General features: G+C 48.4%; 1 long non-coding RNA gene across 1 annotated transcript; it reads left to right on the forward strand.

Moving 5' to 3' along the window:
* Positions 1-431: 431 nt before the first annotated feature.
* On the forward strand, positions 432-5,212 carry LOC134943802 (uncharacterized). Its single transcript, XR_010181763.1, has 3 exons — positions 432-741; positions 3,870-3,906; positions 5,025-5,212. It is a non-coding gene; the product is annotated as an uncharacterized LOC134943802 (long non-coding RNA).
* The last annotated feature ends 4,138 nt before the right edge of the window (positions 5,213-9,350 follow it).

A 9,350-nucleotide genomic window follows, 5' to 3' on the forward strand; every position in this document is an offset into this window, starting at 1 on the left:
CCTGGCTCACTATACAAAATGTTGGTGTATTTCTTAGTTTGGAAGAATACAAGAATGATTCGGCTCACACTTTTCTTAGAAATTTTCCAAAATTAGACGATCCCCTCCTCCCAAAAAAGTCATTGTAGCTATTGATCCATCTCACAGGCCATCAAGCACGTAGGCAAAATTACTTTATTTTGGATAAGTTAAAGTAGAGGTGTCCATCGGCCATTGATGGTTTGCACCTGAAGGCGATGGTTTTAGCAGTCGGTTGCGGGGGTCCGATGGCAGAAATTCCTGTACTTGCTTTGTGCATGCAGGGCCACTGCTTCTTTCAACAGCACGTGGGTTATCCTGGACCATAAAGTTGCAATATCTCTTTACACCACTAGATGGAGCTTTTGTATGTGGTTATTGTAAAAATTTGCGTTATGCCATTTTATGGGATCCAGGGGAAGATGTATAAACTCATGGAGAGAAATAAAGTATCAAAAGCAACCAATCAGCTCTAAGGCTGGGTACATACTATACTGTATATCGTTCGTACAGCTAACAAATGATCTATCGTCACAGCCGTTGGAGGGTGTGTACACCGATATGTCTGTGAATAACGTGCACAGACATATCACGTCAGCTGTGCAGCATGGTAGAAGCCGATACATCTTCCAGATATATTGTTACATATGCCTGTGTGTACGGGCGATCTAGCGCCTGACCCATACGCCATCCGCAGGAACCGATGACAATGACGTCACTACCGTGAGTATGGCGTTTGTGCAAAACACTTAAAGTTGTTGGATTGTTGCCAATTCATTGTTCATGTGTGTACACGGCATTACTGTCATTTATCTAGCACAATATTTGTAATGCCCGGTAGTAGCTGATTAGTTTACTATGGAAGTCACATCTTCAGCACTGCTGCTCGTGCGCGGTCTGCTTACCACACAGGCGCAACCGGAGAGTGCTGGAGTGGTAGCTGTTGCGATCTGTAGCCCACAGGCTACAGCGGCTAATTCCATCTGAGGAGGGCCAAGTAGCCTTCTATCGGATGTGCCCCCTCCTCCTTAGTTTAATTCAGGGGGTACTGTAAATTTGCAGATATACCCCAAAACTGACATTGGTGGTGATTCAGACCTGATCGCATGCAGGCGTTTTCTTGCAGTGCTGCGATCAGGTAGTTGCCGCCTACAGGGGGAGGAGGTAGTTGATGTGCAAGAGTGTGAACGCTTGCGCAGAGAGCTGCACAAACAAAAGTCTCTGCACAGCTCAGGACTTACTCAGCCGCTGCGATGATCCGGCCAGGAGCTGACGTCAGGAATCCTCCCTCCAAACGGCTGAGTACACCTGCGTTTTTCCAGACACTCCCTAGAAACGGTCAGTTGACACCCACAAACGCTCTCTTCCTGTCAATCTTCTTGCGATGACCGGTGCGAACGCTTTCTTCGTTAAACCTGTCGCTGTCCGGTGACCCCCATCACCGGGGGGCGACGTGCCTGCACATTGCGGCGCATACGCGTGCGCAATTCTGACCTGAATGCAGTGCTGCAAAAAAAATGTAGCGAGCGATCAGGTCTGAATGACCCCCAATGTACAGTAGAGAAAAATACAGATCCATCAGTATCTTGAATCAGCAGCGGGACAGGGGCATCAAGAGGTGGGGGAGGGGGGTTATTGCCCGGTTTTGTTGGAGGGGCCTGGGAAGGGGGACCTGATCTGTGCTGCCCTGCCACCATCTTCCTCTCCCCACCCCTGGCACAGGTCTCTGCTGTCACACTGCACAGGCCAGTTCTGGGATTCATGGACTGAACAGCGAGCTGATTGGTCAGGCGAATGTTTCTGACTTGCATTTTGCCTGAGATAGGAACATGGGGGGTCATTCCAAACCGATCGATCGCTGCAGTTTTTCGCAGCGGTGCGATCGGGTCTAAACTGCGCATGCGCCACGACCGCAATGTGCGGGAGCGTCACTGCCCGGTGATGGGAAACGCCGGGCAGAGTGGTACCTTACAAAGAACACGATCGCAGCGGCGATCGCAAGGTGATTGACAGCAAGAAGGAGTTTCTGGGTGGCAACTGACCGTTTTCTGGGAGTGCCGTGGAAAACACAGGCGTGTCCAGGCGTTTGCAGGGCGGGTGTCTGACGTCAATTCCGGGACCGGACAGGCTGAAGTGATCGCAGTAGATGAGTAAGTTCAGAGCTACTCAGAAACTGCACAAAATCTTTTGGCACAGCTCCTCTGCACAAGCGATCGCACACTTGCTATGCTAAAATACACTCCCCCATAGGCGGCGACTATCTGATCGCATGGCTGCAAAAAAACTGCTACTGTGCCAACAACTCGGAATGAGGGCCATGGTTCCGTGCAGCCTGAGCCCAGGTCCCCGCATCGGAACCTGCACTTCACTGCTGCCCGGGCTCTCCAGGTCATGACAGAGTTCATCTTCTCCGAGGCGGTGAGTACCCGAGGCCAGCAGACAGCAGCAGCAGAGAGAGCATGCATATATGTGAGGGGCTAAGGAGGACTTTTACCTACCTGTTGCAGCATTTCTGGGGAGACGAATATCACAGTTTGTAGCTCGCAGCACCTCCCTTTGACTGCAGCTCACAGACCCTCCTTTTGCTAGGGAAGGCAAGAGTGATGGACTCAATTAATTTACTGTGTAAAACTGGAACTTTGCTATTCCGTTTTATGGGATTTATTACTACTGTAAATCATACTTGCCTACTCTCCCGGAATGGCCGGGAGGCTCCCGAAAATCGGGTGACCCTCCCGGCCCCCCTTAAGAGCAGGCAAGTCTCCCGATTTGTGGGGTCCCCCCTGCCCGTCCGCCCACTTAGTGTGTAAAGTGGGCGGTCCGGGCAGTTGATGACGCGATTCTTGCTGAATCGCGTCATCATAGCCACGCCCCCTGCAGTGTAATGCCGGTGATCGCGGCATTACAGAGCGGGGGCATGGCTTAAAAGAGGCATCATCGTGACCTCGCCCTTGCTCCACCCCCGTTCCACCCTTTCTCCGCCCTCGTCCCGCCTCCGGTCCACCCCCTCCTCGACGTCACAGCCTCCCCTGCCCGCCCTCTGAGCCGACCTGGCTGCTCTCTCCCGCAGAGAGCAGCCAGAATGTAGGTAAGTATGCTGTAAATCTAGTAGATAAATGGAATTGTTACAGATGTAGCCATGTTCATCTTTGATGCGATGCATCGTGCCATGCTGCGACTTTTCACAGCCGGCGATCTCTCCATTCATTCCAGAGCATGTGATGAGCATGGCATGGCTACATCTGTATATAAAACCGTATAATCATCTGATAGATTTAAATATGTTTCTGCCTTCAGCCAATCCTTGTGTCTAGTGTCGGACTGGGGCATGAAGGGCCCACCGGGGGACTGCTGCTATAGGGGCCCATGCTTAAAGGTGTAGCCAGGTTCCAGTGGGGGTGTGGCTAGCCACCACAGAGGTTTGGCTAACCATTACATGTTCTGTGCCCCTTGGTAAATATATAATAAACCAAATTATTGTGAAGTATAATGTAACATATGCATAATGCATAAATCCAGTGCACTAGGATAGTCTGGAACTTGATCCCTAGAGGAGGAGCAGGGCCCACAGGCAGTGGGGCCCACCGGTGGTTTCCCCTGTGGGCCAGTCCGACCCTGTTTGTGTCTCTTCTTTCCTGTCATCACCAGTGTATTACTCATTTTCTGTTCCCTTCCGCGTGCCATGGCTCGGACCGGGACTGCCAGCAAACAGGGCTTAGTACTAAGAGTAAACATAAGCATGTAATTATATGATGGTTTTCAGACCCAACTTCCTTCTCAGCTCCAGTCTTTCTCCTTACTACTTGCTTAGACATTTTACATATTATCTATTATATTTTTGTTTGAAATAGGTCTCATTCTTATCTGTAGTTCCTGCTATTGTTGGAGGTAAGTTTGAAATCTTATGAATGTTTGAGTTGGTAACAATATAGCTCTTTCATCTCAAAGTACAGACATGATCTCATGTGCAGCGGTTCTTCCTGCTTTAGGGGAATTACACAACCGCTTTGAAGCGTCGATCTAAGAGAATTGTAAATAAATATATTTGCAGAAAATAACATATATAAGAATGAAAGCAACAAGGAGGCACAGGATGGGGAATTATTTTTTGTGAATGGTTCCGTTAATAAAACTAAAAACACGTATATCATAAATAATATAATGCACATTCAACTTTGGCATCTCGAAGCAAGCTCCCGTACACCAGGAGGGGATGCCAGCAGTCAGAACAGCACATAGGCCCTCATTCCGAGTTGTTCGCTCGCTGGCTGCTTTTAGCAGCATTGCAAACGCTAGGCCGCCGCCCTCTGGCAGTGTATCTTAGCTTAGCAGAATAGCGAACGAAAGAGTAGCTGAATTGCTACTAAATATTTTCTTGCAGTTTCTGAGTAGCACCAGACCTACTCCTAGACTGCGATCAGCTCGGTCCGTTTAGTTCCTGGTTTGGCGTCACAAACACGCCCTGCGTTCGGCCAGCCACTCCCCTGTTTCTCCAGACACTCCCGCGTTTTTCCCTGACACGCCTGCGTTTTTTAGCACACTCCCGGAAAACGCTCAGTTACCACCCAGAAACGCCCCTTTCCTTTCAATCACTCACCGATCAGCAGTGCAACTGAAAAGCGCTGCAGGATCAACATAAAAACTGCTACGTTTTTAGTTAAATAACTTAGCGCATGCACGCTGCGTACCATGCACATGCACATTTAGCAACAAATCGCAGCATAGCGAAAATCGGCAACGAGCGAACAACTCGGAATGACCACCATTGTCTCTTTCCTGGATCCTCATACCAAACCTCAATCTCATTCCTACTGCTTTTCAATCTCCCATCACACACAGCTGACGCGTTTCATGATTACTGACTTCACCAGGGGGAGGGTAAATTAAGGAAGACAGCACTCTGGGACTTTTTGTATGAAAAAGTTTTTTTTCTTCAATAAAGAAAGCACATGTTACATTCCAAGGTTTCTGTTACCAATGCTTAAAAAAATATCTGAAATTCACAGATTATATTTACCACTAGACACTGTAGAAGATCGTCCAGGACAGCCACCACCATCTGAGAACACCATGCTCCGGAGATGCGGCCTGATGACGTCAGCCACCATCACCTCAGTAACAACTGTGATTGTCACCTGATGCTCTGTTGCCAGGCGTGAATGAAAACAATTATCACCACTGTGTAAAACCTATAAGAAGACAATTACGGAAATACAATAAAAGCAAAATTTTACTCTGGATCTAGAGTCTTCCACAATATGGACAATTTGAAGATGGGCACTCATCGTAACGCTTAGAGATTAGCCTATTATATACAAATTATTGAAAAACCTACTACAGCAATTGCTTTACATCAGTGGTTCTCAAACTCTGGGCCTGATTCAGAGATGGACAGAAATGCAATGCCGCTTCTAAGGAGCTTTGAATTTCGTCCGATTTGAAGGAGGAACATGCAGGAGACGTCTCAATAGAAGAGACGACCTCCTGCATGTAGCTGCGATGCCAGCACTGCGGCCAATGTCGCAAGCCTGGATCCAACATTGTGATGGCCAGCTAAGTTAGCCTCAGCTTATGCTACTGACCAATGAAAGGGGGGGTCTGCAATTTGGAATCCTGTGTACAGCGGGAGACCTGCGTATCACTATGTCCCCAAACAGTTCACGTTTTCCAGGTCACCTAGCAGGAGCACCAGTAGTGGATTTACCATTAGGCATCCACTGGGCCCAGCTGAATCACAGCATTACTGATTTGCAGCAGACCGTGAGCTACGCTGATATTCTCAGAGCGCTGGGCTGGCTTAATTGTCCTGGCAGGCTGTCAGTGATCAGACAGCTATTGGATACCGGCTCCAGTGCTGACCCGTGTCCCGCAGTGTGTGGCTACCCGCACAGTCTTTCTCTTACAAATTCCTATCCAGGGTCCTGCAGGCCTCCCCACTGTGTGGGTGCTATGAGCTGATACTGAACTGGGGATTTTCATCCAGCTGTCCATTGGTAAGCACCAATAGCATATTGGTAAGCACCAATAGGTAGCAGCATAGGATGTGCGGCAGACATTGTGTAAGCCACTGGAGATCTGGCTGTGCACCTGTAGTATATTCATGGTGAATGGGCACCAGTGGCGCACGCAGGGGGGGTTCTGAGTACCCAGAAACCCCCCTTGACCAGCCAAATTCTTTTTATCTGAGATGGAGACAGCTGTGTCTCCATCTCAGTACAAACCGCGACCGCTACCGCGATCACGATCACTGAAGCTTCTGCCGCACGGAGCTCTCATCGGGGCAAGCCTCAGGCTTCACAGCAGCCAGTGCCGGCCTGACACATACGCGCGGTACGCGGCAGTGTACAGCGCCAGACTCAGGAGGGAGCTGCTCTACTGCAGAGTGTGAGTGACCGTCTTGCGCTCTACACCGCCATGGCCACCCACTCACCAGCACCTACCTCCTGCCCGCTCGCCCAGGACACAGAGAGCACAGACTGAGCACAGCACAGTTGTGTGTCCTCCCGCGATGCAGGGAAACAGAGGGAAGCCGGAGACTGACAGTGAAGCATTTGGTGATGAAGGGGGAGCTGGAGCTGCACTATTACAGAGAAGGTATGTGCTTCTGCATGGCTGGCAGCTCCCCCTTTATACTGTGTGTGCGCATTTGTCGCTATGCCTCTGTACAATGTGTGTGTCAGTGTGACCATACACTGTGTGTGTGTGTGTGTGTGTGTGTGTGTGTGTGTGTGTGTGTCAGTGTGCTTCTGGTCCCTGTGTGTATGTCAGTGGCGTGCCCATATACAATCTATATGTCAGTGTGCTCCTGGTCCCTGCGTCTGTCAGTTGGGATGTATTTGAGTGACTGACGCCAAGAAATATATATATAAATATTTATTTATTTATTTTAAATATAAATTTATGCGGAAACCCCCCTCGATAAATCCTGTGTTTGCCTCTGATGGGCACAGTGTAAGCAGCCATGGGCACGGAGGAAGAGAGTACATATCACTGACACTTAGGCACACTTTTACACAAGTCATGTGCATTCCCAACTCTGCTTTGTATTGCCATTTAAATACACTTCTTTCTAAGGGGATCAATTGAATAGCTCCGGGCTATGAAAAAAATCTCCTTACCACGGGATACAGAGACACCTCTCCTTAGTTTGAGTTTGAGAATCTTTGGACAGACACTTACATAGTAGTTCTGTGCCATGTTCTCATAAAGGTATCTTTGTATCCTGAGCTTCTCCCTCAGATCACAAACACTTGTACATACAGTATGGTGAATAGGCAAATGCAGGGGTGGTTTCCGGTTGCCTGGAAACCCCTTTCTTCTTGGCATGTGTCTCAAATTATGACAGTAATAGCAATGATATATAATACGATTACTAGAGCATGCAGTTAAAGGGACAGAGCTGAACCGCTGCACATGACCGATTTTAGCAGCTTGTACCAAGTTTGCTGTGTGTGTGTGGTTCTGAGTCCTCAATCAGTGCACTGGACCAGAGAGCAGCTACCAGGAAGAAGAGACAGGAGCCTTACCATGAGGTGGGAGAATGCGTAGAAAGTTCAGTACTGGATCTGTTATTTTTATGTATTTATTTATTATATAGTATGTTTAACCTTTTCCTGCCCACCTATTTATTTATTTATTTATTTATATTAATATTATTGTTTGATGCAGCCTATACTACAGACCATCTATAGTGTTAAATATTAATATTGTATTCCATGTTCCAGAGTGGTAGATTGTGGATTGCATTTGGAAACCCCCCTCTAGGAATCCTGCGTTTGCCATTGTGGTGATAATAACTTACATTGGCATTCAACCTTGCATTCCCATAAAGGTGTCTTTTTCCTTCCTCTATAGGTGAATCCAGTGGGTTGCTTGTACTCCGTTTAAAAAATAAATTTATTGCCATACACAGAAAAGCAAATGAAAAAAAAAAAAAATTTCATGCAAACCAGATGGGTGTTACACAGCATATGCCGGGGTCTTTGCAGGGGATGCGGTCAAGATCCTGCCGGACGGGATCCCGGTGGTCGGAATACTGACACCGGGATCCCGACCGGCATAATCCCGACATATTCTCCCTCTGTGGGTGTCCACGACACCCATAGAGGGAGAATAAATTAGTGTGCCGAGCGTAGCGAGGCACCGTGCCCTTCGGGATTGTGCCGGTCGGGATCCCGGTGTCGGTATTCCGACTGCTGGGATCCCGTCTGGCGGTATCTCGTACTGATCCCCTATGCAGGGCTCCATGAGGTCTAATCCGCCTCTGAGGAGCACAGGTTTACTCATTACTCACTGATACATTTTATAAGATCCACAGGTAGAGCTAATTATTTCTTATGATTCTCTCACCTGGATACCGTGCACTGTTTGGGGTCCTGAGGGCCAGTGGTGGCTGCAGCTCATACCACATAATGCAGGGGGAAGCAGGATAGCAGAGCATACATGCACGGATGTATGTAACATATGTGCTGGCTGCAGGTGTCCGGGGATCGACAGCGCCACATGTCTTACAGCCGCTGAACCCGGGATGCTGTATTCGGCTCTACTCTCCTTCAAAGCCCGCCCCCAGACTCTTGTGAAAACTAGCCAATGGGAGCATGGGGGCGGACTTAACAGGAAAGAAGAGGGGTGTTATGCAGAATGCTGAGTCCAGGGTTCAGGGGCAACTGTTACATACATCCCTGCATTATTATTATCCTTTATTTATATGGCGTCACAAGGGTTCCGCAGCGCCTAATTACAGAGTACATAAACAAATAATCAAACAGGAAAACAACAACTTACAGTTAATGACAGTATAGGACAAGTACAGGGTAAATGAACATAGTTACATTAGCAGATGACACTGGAATAAGTATCAGGTGGCAGAAGACTGCTGGATTTGGTGCAGTTGAAGATTATTAAAGTAAGAAAGGATACGCACATGAGGAAAGAGGGCCCTGCTCGTGAGATCTTACATTCTAAAGGGGAGGGGTAGACAGACAGGGTTGACACAGATGGGGTACATAGAGAGCGTAGAGCAGAGGGTTAGGATGAGATTTGGCTGGGTTTGGTGAAGAAGTGGGTCTTGAGAACCCGTTTGAAGTTTTGTAGAGAGGTGGAGAGTCTGAGGGGGAGAGGTAGGGAATTCCAGAGAAGTGGTGCAGCACGTGAAAAATCTTGGAGGTAGGAGTGGGAGGAAGTAATCCGTAGGCAGGAGAGTCGGCGTGCATTAGCAAAGCGAAGAGGACGGGTGGGAGTGTAAAGGGAGATAAGGTCAGAGATGTAGATGGGAGAGGAGTGGGTGAGGGCCTTGTAAGCGAGTGTGCATGTATGTTCATATGTGCTATCCC

Source organism: Pseudophryne corroboree, chromosome 7, assembly GCF_028390025.1.
Source record: "Pseudophryne corroboree isolate aPseCor3 chromosome 7, aPseCor3.hap2, whole genome shotgun sequence".
Taxonomy (NCBI): Eukaryota; Metazoa; Chordata; class Amphibia; order Anura; family Myobatrachidae; genus Pseudophryne; species Pseudophryne corroboree.